We start from the raw sequence: 19,929 nt of genomic DNA, 5'->3' as shown, positions 1-19,929 counted from the left end.
ATACAGTAATCACACAACTAACAACAGGGCAATTCCAAACTACTCTTTCAAACATACTGGAGCCTGAGTGCACCACCACTTCCCAGACAATGCTGCAAAGAGACAAAGAAAGAACATAATAAGAATGGGCCATAAAAAGTGAATTTCACCAATCACAGTCTCGATTAGATTACCTTTCCGTTCTGATGTCTCCAGGACGGAAATGACTGAAGTGGGAGAAATTCAATAACATATGACATCGAAATACATTGGAACGATTTTCTCATTGGCCAGAAAACCAAATAACGACGAGTCGAGTCACCGTAGGACTCTGTTTCGCAACAACGATGAAATAACAGTCTCCATTCGGTTCCAGTAAAAGCTCAACTTGCCTGGAACAGAAAGCAACAGTAGAGCTGCTGGCGATTTTCCGTGCGGGAAGCGAACACGATCACGACAGCACAGACACTTTGGAAAATTCGGCACTTTTCCACACCGCAGTCAATTCCCCGGGAAGCAAACTCATTTTTCTTCTGTTTTAAACAGAAATGAGGCAGGGATTGAAGCAGCATTTAAACCAGCTGTTCCGTTGGAGCTGTTCAGCAGAAATGGCAGCGGTGGGATTCGAACCCACGCCTCTATCGAGTCTGGAGCCTTAATGCAGCGCATTAGACCGCTCGGCCACACTACCAGCACGCCCGCGAGTCCATTTTCTTGCACTTCCAATTGTGTTCCTGCATAACAACGGATTCAAACTGACGTGAAAAGGGTTGAATGATCCCTCTCCGACTCGCACAGCTGCTGGGATGTGCCCGTCTACAATATCAATTTCTCAGCAGTTAACGATAGCCCATCAATCCAGACAAAAATCACTGGTAAACTGAGTCTATCTTCTCAGACTGGATTCAGCTACAAATGTATCTGTGAGTGCGTGAGAATATATGATAGGTTATGATTGGGTCAAATTACCATGAGCTACTTGACATTACTGCAATTTCGATTCTTGCTTTGCTAAATGATTTCACCCATTGCTCGAAACAGGACAACTTTCACGTTTACACGGAACATGAAACACACCGGACTACAGGGAAAATGCACAAAGCTGAGCAGGCCGTGTTCCAAATCATACCGTGCAGCATAGTTTCAGTCACTGTGTCTGTTTTGCAGAATAAGGTTCCCAAAGAATGTTCCACCCTAAAACCGGAGGTAGCATTACAATCCGAGAACGACAGATTACATTGTGAGGAAGGTCTGACCTCGGGGCCGGTTCGAGATGTCACTTTCCTTGCCTTTTACCTTAACCGTGCAATTTGCTGCAGAGATTATCACACCTGGACATGAGCCTCATCGATACCAAAAGAGTTGGAAACCTGTGTGTGAATCGATGAAAAAGCGCGACTCAATAAAGTTTAACAAGTTCCATGGTGCTTTTTAGAAATGCAGTTTCTGTTCACCTCAATCCAAAAGGCAGTTTCTGAACATAGTAACAGAAGTCAGAAGGTAATTACCTCACCCCACCCCCACTCCGGAAGAGGTGCTAACTGCCCTTGATTGCTTTTTGTTCACGATGTGAAGAGCTCTCACGCCTGAGTCACCGTCACGTCTCTGGTTGCTGAGTGAATCACAAAGAAGGACGTTCTCCAGAGCTGCAACTGCCTCACTTCCCCACTCGCCCTCCCCGTTTCCATTTTCCTGCTCGTCAGTGATGTAAAGAAAACCAAATGGATGCGATGTCATTCTGTCGCCTCTCTGTCGATTCCTCCGTTTCAGTTCCAACGTGGCTTAGATCTCGGGGCGCACCTTAATACTAGCGACGCTATGAAAGCACAGGTCCAGAGGTTCCTCTGAGAGTGTAATTTTTTTCATTGCTGTTGCTGATTGAATGAGCCACTAACGTGCGAACTGCTCCAAAACATGATTCAGGACCTCTGGTGCCAATTCTCGCACGTTGAATAACGACAGACACCTTCCAAATGAGGTCTTTCAGAGACGACTTTGGGATACATTTGACAGACAGACTAGTTGAGGAATCCGTGGTGCACTGTGACACCAGCACATCAGCTTCTTCCCTGTCTTTGAACCGGGCCGCCTGCGCAAGGAATGCGAATGCGGTAATGCTTTTCGTGGAAGGATCAGAAGGGGGTAACGACACTCTCAAACAGAATGGCATATGATAGGAAACAGGTTGGAGAAAAACTTTACAATGCTTTGCACAGTAATTAAATGGAATTGCATTGCATTGCATTGCACTACGAGAGAAGATTTGTTCAAGCAAACTCGAAAGCAGGTTTGCAGATGGGAAAGCAAGCAAGAAAGCTCCGTTCTTGTCGATGTCAAAGGCTGCGGTTGAAGAGCAAAGCAGTTTCTGCCCAGTTTCGAACTGGGGACCTTTCGCGTGTAAGGCGAACGTGATGACCACTACACTACAGAAACAAGCCTCGGTCGCCCCCGCTGCAGCTCAGTGGCATCCAGCACTGAAAGTTGAAGCCATTCTCCCTTTCACCTTTCTGTTTCCGTTAGCTCGTTGTTTAATGGGACTTGTTTAATTTTGGCGATGTGGTGAGCATGGACGAGATACACCGAAGTGTCTGTTTCCACGCGGTGTACCCCAATAACGTTGTGTTGCTTACACCTGCTTTAAAGAATTACGTTTTTGCGGAGCTTACCGTCGCAGTCTGTGGCAAAATCATTTAGTCTGTTCGACTGCTCACGGGAAAGGTAGCATTGTGAAACACTGCAGAAACGTACGACTTCCTTACTTTTGCTCCGACTGACCATACTCCGTGAAAGTTTCCCAGATTCTCAGCTGGAAGTTACCTCAGAAACCCTGTTAATTCGTAATGTATTGAGCGAATCGCAAAACAGAAAGCATTTAACACGGAACACAAACAAAACTGGAAAACCAAATGCATTTTCAGACACAGCGAGCATGAATGCTAAATGTGAGACAGTCCGGGGGCATGAGCCATACAGTAATCACACAACTAACAACAGGGCAATTCCAAACTACTCTTTCAAACATACTGGAGCCTGAGTGCACCACCACTTCCCAGACAATGCTGCAAAGAGACAAAGAAAGAACATAATAAGAATGGGCCATAAAAAGTGAATTTCACCAATCACAGTCTCGATTAGATTACCTTTCCCTTCCGATGTCTCCAGGACGGAAATGACTGAAGTGGGAGAAATTCAATAACATATGACATCGAAATACATTGGAACGATTTTCTCATTGGCCAGAAAACCAAATAACGACGAGTCGAGTCACCGTAGGACTCTGTTTCGCAACAACGATGAAATAACAGTCTCCAATCGGTTCCAGTAAAAGCTCAACTTGCCTGGAACAGAAAGCAACAGTAGAGCTGCTGGCGATTTTCCGTGCGGGAAGCGAACACGATCACGACAGCACAGACACTTTGGAAAATTCGGCACTTTTCCACACCGCAGTCAATTCCCCGGGAAGCAAACTCATTTTTCTTCTCTTTTAAAGAGAAATGAGGCAGGGATTGAAGCAGCATTTAAACCAGCTGTTCCGTTGGAGCTGTTCAGCAGAAATGGCAGCGGTGGGATTCGAACCCACGCCTCTATCGAGTCTGGAGCCTTAATCCAGCGCCTTAGACCGCTCGGCCACACTACCAGCACGCCCGCGAGTTCATTTTCTTGCACTTCCAATTGTGTTCCTGCATAACAACAGATTCAAACTGACGTGAAAAGGGTTGAATGATCCCTCTCCGACTCGCACAGCTGCTGGGATGTGCCCGTCTACAATATCAATTTCTCAGCAGTTAACGATAGCCCATCAATCCAGACAAAAATCACTGGTAAACTGAGTCTATCTTCTCAGACTGGATTCAGCTACAAATGTATCTGTGAGTGCGTGGGAATATATGATCGGTTATGATTGGGTCAAATTACCATGAGCTACTTGACATTACTGCAATTTCGATTCTTGCTTTGCTAAATGATTTCACCCATTGTTCGAAACAGGACAACTTTCACGTTTACACGGAACATGAAACACACCGGACTACAGGGAAAATGCACAAAGCTGAGCAGGCCGTGTCCCAAATCATACCGTGCAGCATAGTTTCAGTCACTGTGTCTGTTTTGCAGAATAAGGTTCCCAAAGAATGTTCCACCCTAAAACCGGAGGTAGCATTACAATCCGAGAACGACAGATTACATTGTGAGGAAGGTCTGACCTCGGGGCCGGTTCGAGATGTCACTTTCCTTGCCTTTTACCTTAACCGTGCAATTTGCTGCAGAGATTATCCCACCTGGACATGAGCCTCATCGATACCAAAAGAGTTGGAAACCTGTGTGTGAATCGATGAAAAAGCGCGACTCAATAAAGTTTAACAAGTTCCATGGTGCTTTTTAGAAATGCAGTTTCTGTTCACCTCAATCCAAAAGGCAGTTTCTGAACATAGTAACAGAAGTCAGAAGGTAATTACCTCACCCCACCCCCACTCCGGAAGAGGTGCTAACTGCCCTTGATTGCTTTTTGTTCACGATGTGAAGAGCTCTCACGCCTGAGTCACCGTCACGTCTCTGGTTGCTGAGTGAATCACAAAGAAGGAAGTTCTCCAGAGCTGCAACTGCCTCACTTCCCCACTCGCCCTCCCCGTTTCCATTTTCCTGCTCGTCAGTGATGTAAAGAAAACCAAATGGATGCGATGTCATTCTGTCGCCTCTCTGTCGATTCCTCCGTTTCAGTTCCAACGTGGCTTAGATCTCGGGGCGCACCTTAATACTAGCGACGCTATGAAAGCACAGGTCCAGAGGTTCCTCTGAGAGTGTAATTTTTTTCATTGCTGTTGCTGATTGAATGAGCCACTAACGTGCGAACTGCTCCAAAACATGATTCAGGACCTCTGGTGCCAATTCTCGCACGTTGAATAACGACAGACACCTTCCAAATGAGGTCTTTCAGAGACGACTTTGGGATACATTTGACAGACAGACTAGTTGAGGAATCCGTGGTGCACTGTGACACCAGCACATCAGCTTCTTCCCTGTCTTTGAACCGGGCCGCCTGCGCAAGGAATGCGAATGCGGTAATGCTTTTCGTGGAAGGATCAGAAGGGGGTAACGACACTCTCAAACAGAATGGCATATGATAGGAAACAGGTTGGAGAAAAACTTTACAATGCTTTGCACAGTAATTAAATGGAATTGCATTGCACTACGAGAGAAGATTTGTTCAAGCAAACTCGAAAGCAGGTTTGCAGATGGGAAAGCAAGCAAGAAAGCTCCGTTCTTGTCGATGTCAAAGGCTGCGGTTGAAGAGCAGAGCAGTTTCTGCCCAGTTTCGAACTGGGGACCTTTCGCGTGTAAGGCGAACGTGATGACCACTACACTACAGAAACAAGCCTCGGTCGCCCCCGCTGCAGCTCAGTGGCATCCAGCACTGAAAGTTGAAGCCATTCTCCCTTTCACCTTTCTGTTTCCGTTAGCTCGTTGTTTAATGGGACTTGTTTAATTTTGGCGATGTGGTGAGCATGGACGAGATACACCGAAGTGTCTGTTTCCACGCGGTGTACCCCAATAACGTTGTGTTGCTTACACCTGCTTTAAAGAATTACGTTTTTGCGGAGCTTACCGTCGCAGTCTGTGGCAAAATCATTTAGTCTGTTCGACTGCTCACGGGAAAGGTAGCATTGTGAAACACTGCAGAAACGTACGACTTCCTTACTTTTGCTCCGACTGACCATACTCCGTGAAAGTTTCCCAGATTCTCAGCTGGAAGTTACCTCAGAAACCCTGTCAATTCGTAATGTATTGAGCGAATCGCAAAACAGAAAGCATTTAACACGGAACACAAACAAAACTGGAAAACCAAATGCATTTTCAGACACAGCGAGCATGAATGCTAAATGTGAGACAGTCCGGGGGCATGAGCCATACAGTAATCACACAACTAACAACAGGGCAATTCCAAACTACTCTTTCAAACATACTGGAGCCTGAGTGCACCACCACTTCCCAGACAATGCTGCAAAGAGACAAAGAAAGAACATAATAAGAATGGGCCATAAAAAGTGAATTTCACCAATCACAGTCTCGATTAGATTACCTTTCCCTTCCGATGTCTCCAGGACGGAAATGACTGAAGTGGGAGAAATTCAATAACATATGACATCGAAATACATTGGAACGATTTTCTCATTGGCCAGAAAACCAAATAACGACGAGTCGAGTCACCGTAGGACTCTGTTTCGCAACAACGATGAAATAACAGTCTCCATTCGGTTCCAGTAAAAGCTCAACTTGCCTGGAACAGAAAGCAACAGTAGAGCTGCTGGCGATTTTCCGTGCGGGAAGCGAACACGATCACGACAGCACAGACACTTTGGAAAATTCGGCACTTTTCCACACCGCAGTCAATTCCCCGGGAAGCAAACTCATTTTTCTTCTCTTTTAAACAGAAATGAGGCAGGGATTGAAGCAGCATTTAAACCAGCTGTTCCGTTGGAGCTGTTCAGCAGAAATGGCAGCGGTGGGATTCGAACCCACGCCTCTATCGAGTCTGGAGCCTTAATCCAGCGCCTTAGACCGCTCGGCCACACTACCAGCACGCCCGCGAGTCCATTTTCTTGCACTTCCAATTGTGTTCCTGCATAACAACAGATTCAAACTGACGTGAAAAGGGTTGAATGATCCCTCTCCGACTCGCACAGCTGCTGGGATGTGCCCGTCTACAATATCAATTTCTCAGCAGTTAACGATAGCCCATCAATCCAGACAAAAATCACTGGTAAACTGAGTCTATCTTCTCAGACTGGATTCAGCTACAAATGTATCTGTGAGTGCGTGGGAATATATGATCGGTTATGATTGGGTCAAATTACCATGAGCTACTTGACATTACTGCAATTTCGATTCTTGCTTTGCTAAATGATTTCACACATTGCTCGAAACAGGACAACTTTCACGTTTATACGGAACATGAAACACACCGGACTACAGGGAAAATGCACAAAGCTGAGCAGGCCGTGTCCCAAATCATACCGTGCAGCATAGTTTCAGTCGTTGTGTCTGTTTTGCAGAATAAGGTTCCCAAAGAATGTTCCATCCTAAAACCGGAGGTAGCATTACAATCCGAGAACGACAGATTACATTGTGAGGAAGGTCTGACCTCGGGGCCGGTTCGAGATGTCACTTTCCTTGCCTTTTACCTTAACCGTGCAATTTGCTGCAGAGATTATCACACCTGGACATGAGCCTCATCGATACCAAAAGAGTTGGAAACCTGTGTGTGAATCGATGAAAAAGCGCGACTCAATAAAGTTTAACAAGTTCCATGGTGCTTTTTAGAAATGCAGTTTCTGTTCACCTCAATCCAAAAGGCAGTTTCTGAACATAGTAACAGAAGTCAGAAGGTAATTACCTCACCCCACCCCCACTCCGGAAGAGGTGCTAACTGCCCTTGATTGCTTTTTGTTCACGATGTGAAGAGCTCTCACGCCTGAGTCACCGTCACGTCTCTGGTTGCTGAGTGAATCACAAAGAAGGACGTTCTCCAGAGCTGCAACTGCCTCACTTCCCCACTCGCCCTCCCCGTTTCCATTTTCCTGCTCGTCAGTGATGTAAAGAAAACCAAATGGATGCGATGTCATTCTGTCGCCTCTCTGTCGATTCCTCCGTTTCAGTTCCAACGTGGCTTAGATCTCGGGGCGCACCTTAATACTAGCGACGCTATGAAAGCACAGGTCCAGAGGTTCCTCTGAGAGTGTAATTTTTTTCATTGCTGTTGCTGATTGAATGAGCCACTAACGTGCGAACTGCTCCAAAACATGATTCAGGACCTCTGGTGCCAATTCTCGCACGTTGAATAACGACAGACACCTTCCAAATGAGGTCTTTCAGAGACGACTTTGGGATACATTTGACAGACAGACTAGTTGAGGAATCCGTGGTGCACTGTGACACCAGCACATCAGCTTCTTCCCTGTCTTTGAACCGGGCCGCCTGCGCAAGGAATGCGAATGCGGTAATGCTTTTCGTGGAAGGATCAGAAGGGGGTAACGACACTCTCAAACAGAATGGCATATGATAGGAAACAGGTTGGAGAAAAACTTTACAATGCTTTGCACAGTAATTAAATGGAATTGCATTGCATTGCATTGCACTACGAGAGAAGATTTGTTCAAGCAAACTCGAAAGCAGGTTTGCAGATGGGAAAGCAAGCAAGAAAGCTCCGTTCTTGTCGATGTCAAAGGCTGCGGTTGAAGAGCAGAGCAGTTTCTGCCCAGTTTCGAACTGGGGACCTTTCGCGTATAAGGCGAACGTGATGACCACTACACTACAGAAACAAGCCTCGGTCGCCCCCGCTGCAGCTCAGTGGCATCCCGCACTGAAAGTTGAAGCCATTCTACCTTTCACCTTTCTGTTTCCGTTAGCTCGTTGTTTAATGGGACTTGTTTAATTTTGGCGATGTGGTGAGCATGGACGAGATACACCGAAGTGTCTGTTTCCACGCGGTGTACCCCAATAACGTTGTGTTGCTTACACCTGCTTTAAAGAATTACGTTTTTGCGGAGCTTACCGTCGCAGTCTGTGGCAAAATCATTTAGTCTGTTCGACTGCTCACGGGAAAGGTAGCATTGTGAAACACTGCAGAAACGTACGACTTCCTTACTTTTGCTCCGACTGACCATACTCCGTGAAAGTTTCCCAGATTCTCAGCTGGAAGTTACCTCAGAAACCCTGTTAATTCGTAATGTATTGAGCGAATCGCAAAACAGAAAGCATTTAACACGGAACACAAACAAAACTGGAAAACCAAATGCATTTTCAGACACAGCGAGCATGAATGCTAAATGTGAGACAGTCCGGGGGCATGAGCCATACAGTAATCACACAACTAACAACAGGGCAATTCCAAACTACTCTTTCAAACATACTGGAGCCTGAGTGCACCACCACTTCCCAGACAATGCTGCAAAGAGACAAAGAAAGAACATAATAAGAATGGGCCATAAAAAGTGAATTTCACCAATCACAGTCTCGATTAGATTACCTTTCCCTTCCGATGTCTCCAGGACGGAAATGACTGAAGTGGGAGAAATTCAATAACATATGACATCGAAATACATTGGAACGATTTTCTCATTGGCCAGAAAACCAAATAACGACGAGTCGAGTCACCGTAGGACTCTGTTTCGCAACAACGATGAAATAACAGTCTCCATTCGGTTCCAGTAAAAGCTCAACTTGCCTGGAACAGAAAGCAACAGTAGAGCTGCTGGCGATTTTCCGTGCGGGAAGCGAACACGATCACGACAGCACAGACACTTTGGAAAATTCGGCACTTTTCCACACCGCAGTCAATTCCCCGGGAAGCAAACTCATTTTTCTTCTCTTTTAAACAGAAATGAGGCAGGGATTGAAGCAGCATTTAAACCAGCTGTTCCGTTGGAGCTGTTCAGCAGAAATGGCAGCGGTGGGATTCGAACCCACGCCTCTATCGAGTCTGGAGCCTTAATCCAGCGCCTTAGACCGCTCGGCCACACTACCAGCACGCCCGCGAGTCCATTTTCTTGCACTTCCAATTGTGTTCCTGCATAACAACAGATTCAAACTGACGTGAAAAGGGTTGAATGATCCCTCTCCGACTCGCACAGCTGCTGGGATGTGCCCGTCTACAATATCAATTTCTCAGCAGTTAACGATAGCCCATCAATCCAGACAAAAATCACTGGTAAACTGAGTCTATCTTCTCAGACTGGATTCAGCTACAAATGTATCTGTGAGTGCGTGGGAATATATGATCGGTTATGATTGGGTCAAATTACCATGAGCTACTTGACATTACTGCAATTTCGATTCTTGCTTTGCTAAATGATTTCACCCATTGCTCGAAACAGGACAACTTTCACGTTTACACGGAACATGAAACACACCGGACTACAGGGAAAATGCACAAAGCTGAGCAGGCCGTGTCCCAAATCATACCGTGCAGCATAGTTTCAGTCACTGTGTCTGTTTTGCAGAATAAGGTTCCCAAAGAATGTTCCACCCTAAAACCGGAGGTAGCATTACAATCCGAGAACGACAGATTACATTGTGAGGAAGGTCTGACCTCGGGGCCGGTTCGAGATGTCACTTTCCTTGCCTTTTACCTTAACCGTGCAATTTGCTGCAGAGATTATCACACCTGGACATGAGCCTCATCGATACCAAAAGAGTTGGAAACCTGTGTGTGAATCGATGAAAAAGCGCGACTCAATAAAGTTTAACAAGTTCCATGGTGCTTTTTAGAAATGCAGTTTCTGTTCACCTCAATCCAAAAGGCAGTTTCTGAACATAGTAACAGAAGTCAGAAGGTAATTACCTCACCCCACCCCCACTCCGGAAGAGGTGCTAACTGCCCTTGATTGCTTTTTGTTCACGATGTGAAGAGCTCTCACGCCTGAGTCACCGTCACGTCTCTGGTTGCTGAGTGAATCACAAAGAAGGACGTTCTCCAGAGCTGCAACTGCCTCACTTCCCCACTCGCCCTCCCCGTTTCCATTTTCCTGCTCGTCAGTGATGTAAAGAAAACCAAATGGATGCGATGTCATTCTGTCGCCTCTCTGTCGATTCCTCCGTTTCAGTTCCAACGTGGCTTAGATCTCGGGGCGCACCTTAATACTAGCGACGCTATGAAAGCACAGGTCCAGAGGTTCCTCTGAGAGTGTAATTTTTTTCATTGCTGTTGCTGATTGAATGAGCCACTAACGTGCGAACTGCTCCAAAACATGATTCAGGACCTCTGGTGCCAATTCTCGCACGTTGAATAACGACAGACACCTTCCAAATGAGGTATTTCAGAGACGACTTTGGGATACATTTGACAGACAGACTAGTTGAGGAATCCGTGGTGCACTGTGACACCAGCACATCAGCTTCTTCCCTGTCTTTGAACCGGGCCGCCTGCGCAAGGAATGCGAATGCGGTAATGCTTTTCGTGGAAGGATCAGAAGGGGGTAACGACACTCTCAAACAGAATGGCATATGATAGGAAACAGGTTGGAGAAAAACTTTACAATGCTTTGCACAGTAATTAAATGGAATTGCATTGCATTGCATTGCACTACGAGAGAAGATTTGTTCAAGCAAACTCGAAAGCAGGTTTGCAGATGGGAAAGCAAGCAAGAAAGCTCCGTTCTTGTCGATGTCAAAGGCTGCGGTTGAAGAGCAGAGCAGTTTCTGCCCAGTTTCGAACTGGGGACCTTTCGCGTGTAAGGCGAACGTGATGACCACTACACTACAGAAACAAGCCTCGGTCGCCCCCGCTGCAGCTCAGTGGCATCCAGCACTGAAAGTTGAAGCCATTCTACCTTTCACCTTTCTGTTTCCGTTAGCTCGTTGTTTAATGGGACTTGTTTAATTTTGGCGATGTGGTGAGCATGGACGAGATACACCGAAGTGTCTGTTTCCACGCGGTGTACCCCAATAACGTTGTGTTGCTTACACCTGCTTTAAAGAATTACGTTTTTGCGGAGCTTACCGTCGCAGTCTGTGGCAAAATCATTTAGTCTGTTCGACTGCTCACGGGAAAGGTAGCATTGTGAAACACTGCAGAAACGTACGACTTCCTTACTTTTGCTCCGACTGACCATACTCCGTGAAAGTTTCCCAGATTCTCAGCTGGAAGTTACCTCAGAAACCCTGTTAATTCGTAATGTATTGAGCGAATCGCAAAACAGAAAGCATTTAACACGGAACACAAACAAAACTGGAAAACCAAATGCATTTTCAGACATAGCGAGCATGAATGCTAAATGTGAGACAGTCCGGGGGCATGAGCCATACAGTAATCACACAACTAACAACAGGGCAATTCCAAACTACTCTTTCAAACATACTGGAGCCTGAGTGCACCACCACTTCCCAGACAATGCTGCAAAGAGACAAAGAAAGAACATAATAAGAATGGGCCATAAAAAGTGAATTTCACCAATCACAGTCTCGATTAGATTACCTTTCCCTTCCGATGTCTCCAGGACGGAAATGACTGAAGTGGGAGAAATTCAATAACATATGACATCGAAATACATTGGAACGATTTTCTCATTGGCCAGAAAACCAAATAACGACGAGTCGAGTCACCGTAGGACTCTGTTTCGCAACAACGATGAAATAACAGTCTCCATTCGGTTCCAGTAAAAGCTCAACTTGCCTGGAACAGAAAGCAACAGTAGAGCTGCTGGCGATTTTCCGTGCGGGAAGCGAACACGATCACGACAGCACAGACACTTTGGAAAATTCGGCACTTTTCCACACCGCAGTCAATTCCCCGGGAAGCAAACTCATTTTCCTTCTGTTTTAAACAGAAATGAGGCAGGGATTGAAGCAGCATTTAAACCAGCTGTTCCGTTGGAGCTGTTCAGCTGAAATGGCAGCGGTGGGATTCGAACCCACGCCTCTATCGAGTCTGGAGCCTTAATCCAGCGCCTTAGACCGCTCGGCCACACTACCAGCACGCACGCGAGTCCATTTTCTTGCACTTCCAATTGTGTTCCTGCATAACAACAGATTCAAACTGACGTGAAAAGGGTTGAATGATCCCTCTCCGACTCGCACAGCTGCTGGGATGTGCCCGTCTACAATATCAATTTCTCAGCAGTTAACGATAGCCCATCAATCCAGACAAAAATCACTGGTAAACTGAGTCTATCTTCTCAGACTGGATTCAGCTACAAATGTATCTGTGAGTGCGTGGGAATATATGATCGGTTATGATTGGGTCAAATTACCATGAGCTACTTGACATTACTGCAATTTCGATTCTTGCTTTGCTAAATGATTTCACCCATTGCTCGAAACAGGACAACTTTCACGTTTACACGGAACATGAAACACACCGGACTACAGGGAAAATGCACAAAGCTGAGCAGGCCGTGTCCCAAATCATACCGTGCAGCATAGTTTCAGTCACTGTGTCTGTTTTGCAGAATAAGGTTCCCAAAGAATGTTCCACCCTAAAACCGGAGGTAGCATTACAATCCGAGAACGACAGATTACATTGTGAGGAAGGTCTGACCTCGGGGCCGGTTCGAGATGTCACTTTCCTTGCCTTTTACCTTAACCGTGCAATTTGCTGCAGAGATTATCACACCTGGACATGAGCCTCATCGATACCAAAAGAGTTGGAAACCTGTGTGTGAATCGATGAAAAAGCGCGACTCAATAAAGTTTAACAAGTTCCATGGTGCTTTTTAGAAATGCAGTTTCTGTTCACCTCAATCCAAAAGGCAGTTTCTGAACATAGTAACAGAAGTCAGAAGGTAATTACCTCACCCCACCCCCACTCCGGAAGAGGTGCTAACTGCCCTTGATTGCTTTTTGTTCACGATGTGAAGAGCTCTCACGCCTGAGTCACCGTCACGTCTCTGGTTGCTGAGTGAATCACAAAGAAGGACGTTCTCCAGAGCTGCAACTGCCTCACTTCCCCACTCGCCCTCCCCGTTTCCATTTTCCTGCTCGTCAGTGATGTAAAGAAAACCAAATGGATGCGATGTCATTCTGTCGCCTCTCTGTCGATTCCTCCGTTTCAGTTCCAACGTGGCTTAGATCTCGGGGCGCACCTTAATACTAGCGACGCTATGAAAGCACAGGTCCAGAGGTTCCTCTGAGAGTGTAATTTTTTTCATTGCTGTTGCTGATTGAATGAGCCACTAACGTGCGAACTGCTCCAAAACATGATTCAGGACCTCTGGTGCCAATTCTCGCACGTTGAATAACGACAGACACCTTCCAAATGAGGTCTTTCAGAGACGACTTTGGGATACATTTGACAGACAGACTAGTTGAGGAATCCGTGGTGCACTGTGACACCAGCACATCAGCTTCTTCCCTGTCTTTGAACCGGGCCGCCTGCGCAAGGAATGCGAATGCGGTAATGCTTTTCGTGGAAGGATCAGAAGGGGGTAACGACACTCTCAAACAGAATGGCATATGATAGGAAACAGGTTGGAGAAAAACTTTACAATGCTTTGCACAGTAATTAAATGGAATTGCATTGCACTACGAGAGAAGATTTGTTCAAGCAAACTCGAAAGCAGGTTTGCAGATGGGAAAGCAAGCAAGAAAGCTCCGTTCTTGTCGATGTCAAAGGCTGCGGTTGAAGAGCAGAGCAGTTTCTGCCCAGTTTCGAACTGGGGACCTTTCGCGTGTAAGGCGAACGTGATGACCACTACACTACAGAAACAAGCCTCGGTCGCCCCCGCTGCAGCTCAGTGGCATCCAGCACTGAAAGTTGAAGCCATTCTCCCTTTCACCTTTCTGTTTCCGTTAGCTCGTTGTTTAATGGGACTTGTTTAATTTTGGCGATGTGGTGAGCATGGACGAGATACACCGAAGTGTCTGTTTCCACGCGGTGTACCCCAATAACGTTGTGTTGCTTACACCTGCTTTAAAGAATTACGTTTTTGCGGAGCTTACCGTCGCAGTCTGTGGCAAAATCATTTAGTCTGTTCGACTGCTCACGGGAAAGGTAGCATTGTGAAACACTGCAGAAACGTACGACTTCCTTACTTTTGCTCCGACTGACCATACTCCGTGAAAGTTTCCCAGATTCTCAGCTGGAAGTTACCTCAGAAACCCTGTCAATTCGTAATGTATTGAGCGAATCGCAAAACAGAAAGCATTTAACACGGAACACAAACAAAACTGGAAAACCAAATGCATTTTCAGACACAGCGAGCATGAATGCTAAATGTGAGACAGTCCGGGGGCATGAGCCATACAGTAATCACACAACTAACAACAGGGCAATTCCAAACTACTCTTTCAAACATACTGGAGCCTGAGTGCACCACCACTTCCCAGACAATGCTGCAAAGAGACAAAGAAAGAACATAATAAGAATGGGCCATAAAAAGTGAATTTCACCAATCACAGTCTCGATTAGATTACCTTTCCCTTCCGATGTCTCCAGGACGGAAATGACTGAAGTGGGAGAAATTCAATAACATATGACATCGAAATACATTGGAACGATTTTCTCATTGGCCAGAAAACCAAATAACGACGAGTCGAGTCACCGTAGGACTCTGTTTCGCAACAACGATGAAATAACAGTCTCCATTCGGTTCCAGTAAAAGCTCAACTTGCCTGGAACAGAAAGCAACAGTAGAGCTGCTGGCGATTTTCCGTGCGGGAAGCGAACACGATCACGACAGCACAGACACTTTGGAAAATTCGGCACTTTTCCACACCGCAGTCAATTCCCCGGGAAGCAAACTCATTTTTCTTCTGTTTTAAACAGAAATGAGGCAGGGATTGAAGCAGCATTTAAACCAGCTGTTCCGTTGGAGCTGTTCAGCAGAAATGGCCGCGGTGGAATTCGAACCCACGCCTCTATCGAGTCTGGAGCCATAATCCAGCGCCTTAGACCGCTCGGCCACACTACCAGCACGCCCGCGAGTCCATTTTCTTGCACTTCCAATTGTGTTCCTGCATAACAACAGATTCAAACTGACGTGAAAAGGGTTGAATGATCCCTCTCCGACTCGCACAGCTGCTGGGATGTGCCCGTCTACAATATCAATTTCTCAGCAGTTAACGATAGCCCATCAATCCAGACAAAAATCACTGGTAAACTGAGTCTATCTTCTCAGACTGGATTCAGCTACAAATGTATCTGTGAGTGCGTGGGAATATATGATCGGTTATGATTGGGTCAAATTACCATGAGCTACTTGACATTACTGCAATTTCGATTCTTGCTTTGCTAAATGATTTCACCCATTGCTCGAAACAGGACAACTTTCACGTTTACACGGAACATGAAACACACCGGACTACAGGGAAAATGCACAAAGCTGAGCAGGCCGTGTCCCAAATCATACCGTGCAGCATAGTTTCAGTCACTGTGTCTGTTTTGCTGAATAAGGTTCCCAAAGAATGTTCCACCCTAAAACCGGAGGTAGCATTACAATCCGAGAACGACAGATTACATTGTGAGGAAGGTCTGACCTCGGGGCCGGTTCGAGATGTCACTTTCCTTGCCTTTTACCTTAACCGTGCAATTTGCTGCAGAGATTATCCCACCTGGACATGAGCCTCATCGATACCAAAAGAGTTGGAAACCTGTGTGTGAATCGATGAAAAAGCGCGACTCAATAAAGTTTAACAAGTTCCATGGTGCTTTTTAGAAATGCAGTTTCTGTTCACCTCAATCCAAAAGGCAGTTTCTGAACATAGTAACAGAAGTCAGAAGGTAATTACCTCACCCCACCCCCACTCCGGAAGAGGTGCTAACTGCCCTTGATTGCTTTTTGTTCACGATGTGAAGAGCTCTCACGCCTGAGTCACCGTCACGTCTCTGGTTGCTGAGTGAATCACAAAGAAGGACGTTCTCCAGAGCTGCAACTGCCTCACTTCCCCACTCGCCCTCCCCGTTTCCATTTTCCTGCTCGTCAGTGATGTAAAGAAAATCAAATGGATGCGATGTCATTCTGTCGCCTCTCTGTCGATTCCTCCGTTTCAGTTCCAACGTGGCTTAGATCTCGGGGCGCACCTTAATACTAGCGACGCTATGAAAGCACAGGTCCAGAGGTTCCTCTGAGAGTGTAACTTTTTTCATTGCTGTTGCTGATTGAATGAGCCACTAACGTGCGAACTGCTCCAAAACATGATTCAGGACCTCTGGTGCCAATTCTCGCACGTTGAATAACGACAGACACCTTCCAAATGAGGTCTTTCAGAGACGACTTTGGGATACATTTGACAGACAGACTAGTTGAGGAATCCGTGGTGCACTGTGACACCAGCACATCAGCTTCTTCCCTGTCTTTGAACCGGGCCGCCTGCGCAAGGAATGCGAATGCGGTAATGCTTTTCGTGGAAGGATCAGAAGGGGGTAACGACACTCTCAAACAGAATGGCATATGATAGGAAACAGGTTGGAGAAAAACTTTACAATGCTTTGCACAGTAATTAAATGGAATTGCATTGCATTGCATTGCACTACGAGAGAAGATTTGTTCAAGCAAACTCGAAAGCAGGTTTGCAGATGGGAAAGCAAGCAAGAAAGCTCCGTTCTTGTCGATGTCAAAGGCTGCGGTTGAAGAGCAGAGCAGTTTCTGCCCAGTTTCGAACTGGGGACCTTTCGCGTGTAAGGCGAACGTGATGACCACTACACTACAGAAACAAGCCTCGGTCGCCCCCGCTGCAGCTCAGTGGCATCCCGCACTGAAAGTTGAAGCCATTCTACCTTTCACCTTTCTGTTTCCGTTAGCTCGTTGTTTAATGGGACTTGTTTAATTTTGGCGATGTGGTGAGCATGGACGAGATACACCGAAGTGTCTGTTTCCACGCGGTGTACCCCAATAACGTTGTGTTGCTTACACCTGCTTTAAAGAATTACGTTTTTGCGGAGCTTACCGTCGCAGTCTGTGGCAAAATCATTTAGTCTGTTCGACTGCTCACGGGAAAGGTAGCATTGTGAAACACTGCAGAAACGTACGACTTCCTTACTTTTGCTCCGACTGACCATACTCCGTGAAAGTTTCCCAGATTCTCAGCTGGAAGTTACCTCAGAAACCCTGTTAATTCGTAATGTATTGAGCGAATCGCAAAACAGAAAGCATTTAACACGGAACACAAACAAAACTGGAAAACCAAATGCATTTTCAGACACAGCGAGCATGAATGCTAAATGTGAGACAGTCCGGGGGCATGAGCCATACAGTAATCACACAACTAACAACAGGGCAATTCCAAACTACTCTTTCAAACATACTGGAGCCTGAGTGCACCACCACTTCCCAGACAATGCTGCAAAGAGACAAAGAAAGAACATAATAAGAATGGGCCATAAAAAGTGAATTTCACCAATCACAGTCTCGATTAGATTACCTTTCCCTTCCGATGTCTCCAGGACGGAAATGACTGAAGTGGGAGAAATTCAATAACATATGACATCGAAATACATTGGAACGATTTTCTCATTGGCCAGAAAACCAAATAACGACGAGTCGAGTCACCGTAGGACTCTGTTTCGCAACAACGATGAAATAACAGTCTCCATTCGGTTCCAGTAAAAGCTCAACTTGCCTGGAACAGAAAGCAACAGTAGAGCTGCTGGCGATTTTCCGTGCGGGAAGCGAACACGATCACGACAGCACAGACACTTTGGAAAATTCGGCACTTTTCCACACCGCAGTCAATTCCCCGGGAAGCAAACTCATTTTTCTTCTGTTTTAAACAGAAATGAGGCAGGGATTGAAGCAGCATTTAAACCAGCTGTTCCGTTGGAGCTGTTCAGCAGAAATGGCAGCGGTGGGATTCGAACCCACGCCTCTATCGAGTTTGGAGCCTTAATCCAGCGCCTTAGACCGCTCGGCCACACTACCAGCACGCCCGCGAGTCCATTTTCTTGCACTTCCAATTGTGTTCCTGCATAACAACAGATTCAAACTGACGTGAAAAGGGTTGAATGATCCCTCTCCGACTCGCACAGCTGCTGGGATGTGCCCGTCTACAATATCAATTTCTCAGCAGTTAACGATAGCCCATCAATCCAGACAAAAATCACTGGTAAACTGAGTCTATCTTCTCAGACTGGATTCAGCTACAAATGTATCTGTGAGTGCGTGGGAATATATGATCGGTTATGATTGGGTCAAATTACCATGAGCTACTTGACATTACTGCAATTTCGATTCTTGCTTTGCTAAATGATTTCACCCATTGCTCGAAACAGGACAACTTTCACGTTTACACGGAACATGAAACACACCGGACTACAGGGAAAATGCACAAAGCTGAGCAGGCCGTGTCCCAAATCATACCGTGCAGCATAGTTTCAGTCACTGTGTCTGTTTTGCAGAATAAGGTTCCCAAAGAATGTTCCACCCTAAAACCGGAGGTAGCATTACAATCCGAGAACGACAGATTACATTGTGAGGAAGGTCTGACCTCGGGGCCGGTTCGAGATGTCACTTTCCTTGCCTTTTACCTTAACCGTGCAATTTGCTGCAGAGATTATCACACCTGGACATGAGCCTCATCGATACCAAAAGAGTTGGAAACCTGTGTGTGAATCGATGAAAAAGCGCGACTCAATAAAGTTTAACAAGTTCCATGGTGCTTTTTAGAAATGCAGTTTCTGTTCACCTCAATCCAAAAGGCAGTTTCTGAACATAGTAACAGAAGTCAGAAGGTAATTACCTCACCCCACCCCCACTCCGGAAGAGGTGCTAACTGCCCTTGATTGCTTTTTGTTCACGATGTGAAGAGCTCTCACGCCTGAGTCACCGTCACGTCTCTGGTTGCTGAGTGAATCACAAAGAAGGACGTTCTCCAGAGCTGCAACTGCCTCACTTCCCCACTCGCCCTCCCCGTTTCCATTTTCCTGCTCGTCAGTGATGTAAAGAAAACCAAATGGATGCGATGTCATTCTGTCGCCTCTCTGTCGATTCCTCCGTTTCAGTTCCAACGTGGCTTAGATCTCGGGGCGCACCTTAATACTAGCGACGCTATGAAAGCACAGGTCCAGAGGTTCCTCTGAGAGTGTAATTTTTTTCATTGCTGTTGCTGATTGAATGAGCCACTAACGTGCGAACTGCTCCAAAACATGATTCAGGACCTCTGGTGCCAATTCTCGCACGTTGAATAACGACAGACACCTTCCAAATGAGGTCTTTCAGAGACGACTTTGGGATACATTTGACAGACAGACTAGTTGAGGAATCCGTGGTGCACTGTGACACCAGCACATCAGCTTCTTCCCTGTCTTTGAACCGGGCCGCCTGCGCAAGGAATGCGAATGCGGTAATGCTTTTCGTGGAAGGATCAGAAGGGGGTAACGACACTCTCAAACAGAATGGCATATGATAGGAAACAGGTTGGAGAAAAACTTTACAATGCTTTGCACAGTAATTAAATGGAATTGCATTGCATTGCATTGCACTACGAGAGAAGATTTGTTCAAGCAAACTCGAAAGCAGGTTTGCA

At 46.1% G+C, this 19,929-nt stretch overlaps 12 non-coding genes across 12 annotated transcripts; all 12 read right to left on the bottom strand.

The window, feature by feature from the left end:
- Positions 1–2,339: 2,339 nt before the first annotated feature.
- trnav-uac (transfer RNA valine (anticodon UAC)) lies at positions 2,340–2,412 on the bottom strand. The gene has a single exon. It is a non-coding gene; the product is annotated as a tRNA-Val (tRNA).
- A 1,122-nt stretch (positions 2,413–3,534) lies between these two features.
- Positions 3,535–3,616, bottom strand: trnal-aag (transfer RNA leucine (anticodon AAG)). The gene has a single exon. It is a non-coding gene; the product is annotated as a tRNA-Leu (tRNA).
- A 1,659-nt stretch (positions 3,617–5,275) lies between these two features.
- Positions 5,276–5,348, bottom strand: trnav-uac (transfer RNA valine (anticodon UAC)). Its single transcript has one exon. It is a non-coding gene; the product is annotated as a tRNA-Val (tRNA).
- A 1,122-nt stretch (positions 5,349–6,470) lies between these two features.
- On the bottom strand, positions 6,471–6,552 carry trnal-aag (transfer RNA leucine (anticodon AAG)). Its single transcript has one exon. It is a non-coding gene; the product is annotated as a tRNA-Leu (tRNA).
- Positions 6,553–8,221: 1,669 nt separating this feature from the next.
- On the bottom strand, positions 8,222–8,294 carry trnai-uau (transfer RNA isoleucine (anticodon UAU)). Its single transcript has one exon. It is a non-coding gene; the product is annotated as a tRNA-Ile (tRNA).
- Positions 8,295–9,416: 1,122 nt separating this feature from the next.
- On the bottom strand, positions 9,417–9,498 carry trnal-aag (transfer RNA leucine (anticodon AAG)). Its single transcript has one exon. It is a non-coding gene; the product is annotated as a tRNA-Leu (tRNA).
- Positions 9,499–11,167: 1,669 nt separating this feature from the next.
- trnav-uac (transfer RNA valine (anticodon UAC)) lies at positions 11,168–11,240 on the bottom strand. Its single transcript has one exon. It is a non-coding gene; the product is annotated as a tRNA-Val (tRNA).
- A 1,122-nt stretch (positions 11,241–12,362) lies between these two features.
- Positions 12,363–12,444, bottom strand: trnal-aag (transfer RNA leucine (anticodon AAG)). Its single transcript has one exon. It is a non-coding gene; the product is annotated as a tRNA-Leu (tRNA).
- A 1,659-nt stretch (positions 12,445–14,103) lies between these two features.
- Positions 14,104–14,176, bottom strand: trnav-uac (transfer RNA valine (anticodon UAC)). The gene has a single exon. It is a non-coding gene; the product is annotated as a tRNA-Val (tRNA).
- Positions 14,177–15,298: 1,122 nt separating this feature from the next.
- Positions 15,299–15,380, bottom strand: trnah-aug (transfer RNA histidin (anticodon AUG)). Its single transcript has one exon. It is a non-coding gene; the product is annotated as a tRNA-His (tRNA).
- A 1,669-nt stretch (positions 15,381–17,049) lies between these two features.
- trnav-uac (transfer RNA valine (anticodon UAC)) lies at positions 17,050–17,122 on the bottom strand. The gene has a single exon. It is a non-coding gene; the product is annotated as a tRNA-Val (tRNA).
- Positions 17,123–18,244: 1,122 nt separating this feature from the next.
- On the bottom strand, positions 18,245–18,326 carry trnal-aag (transfer RNA leucine (anticodon AAG)). Its single transcript has one exon. It is a non-coding gene; the product is annotated as a tRNA-Leu (tRNA).
- Positions 18,327–19,929: the final 1,603 nt, after the last annotated feature.

Source organism: Chiloscyllium punctatum, chromosome 18, assembly GCF_047496795.1.
Source record: "Chiloscyllium punctatum isolate Juve2018m chromosome 18, sChiPun1.3, whole genome shotgun sequence".
NCBI classification, from domain to species: Eukaryota; Metazoa; Chordata; class Chondrichthyes; order Orectolobiformes; family Hemiscylliidae; genus Chiloscyllium; species Chiloscyllium punctatum.
Note: the sequence above shows the minus strand (reverse complement) of the source record. Positions and strands in the feature narration are given on the sequence as shown.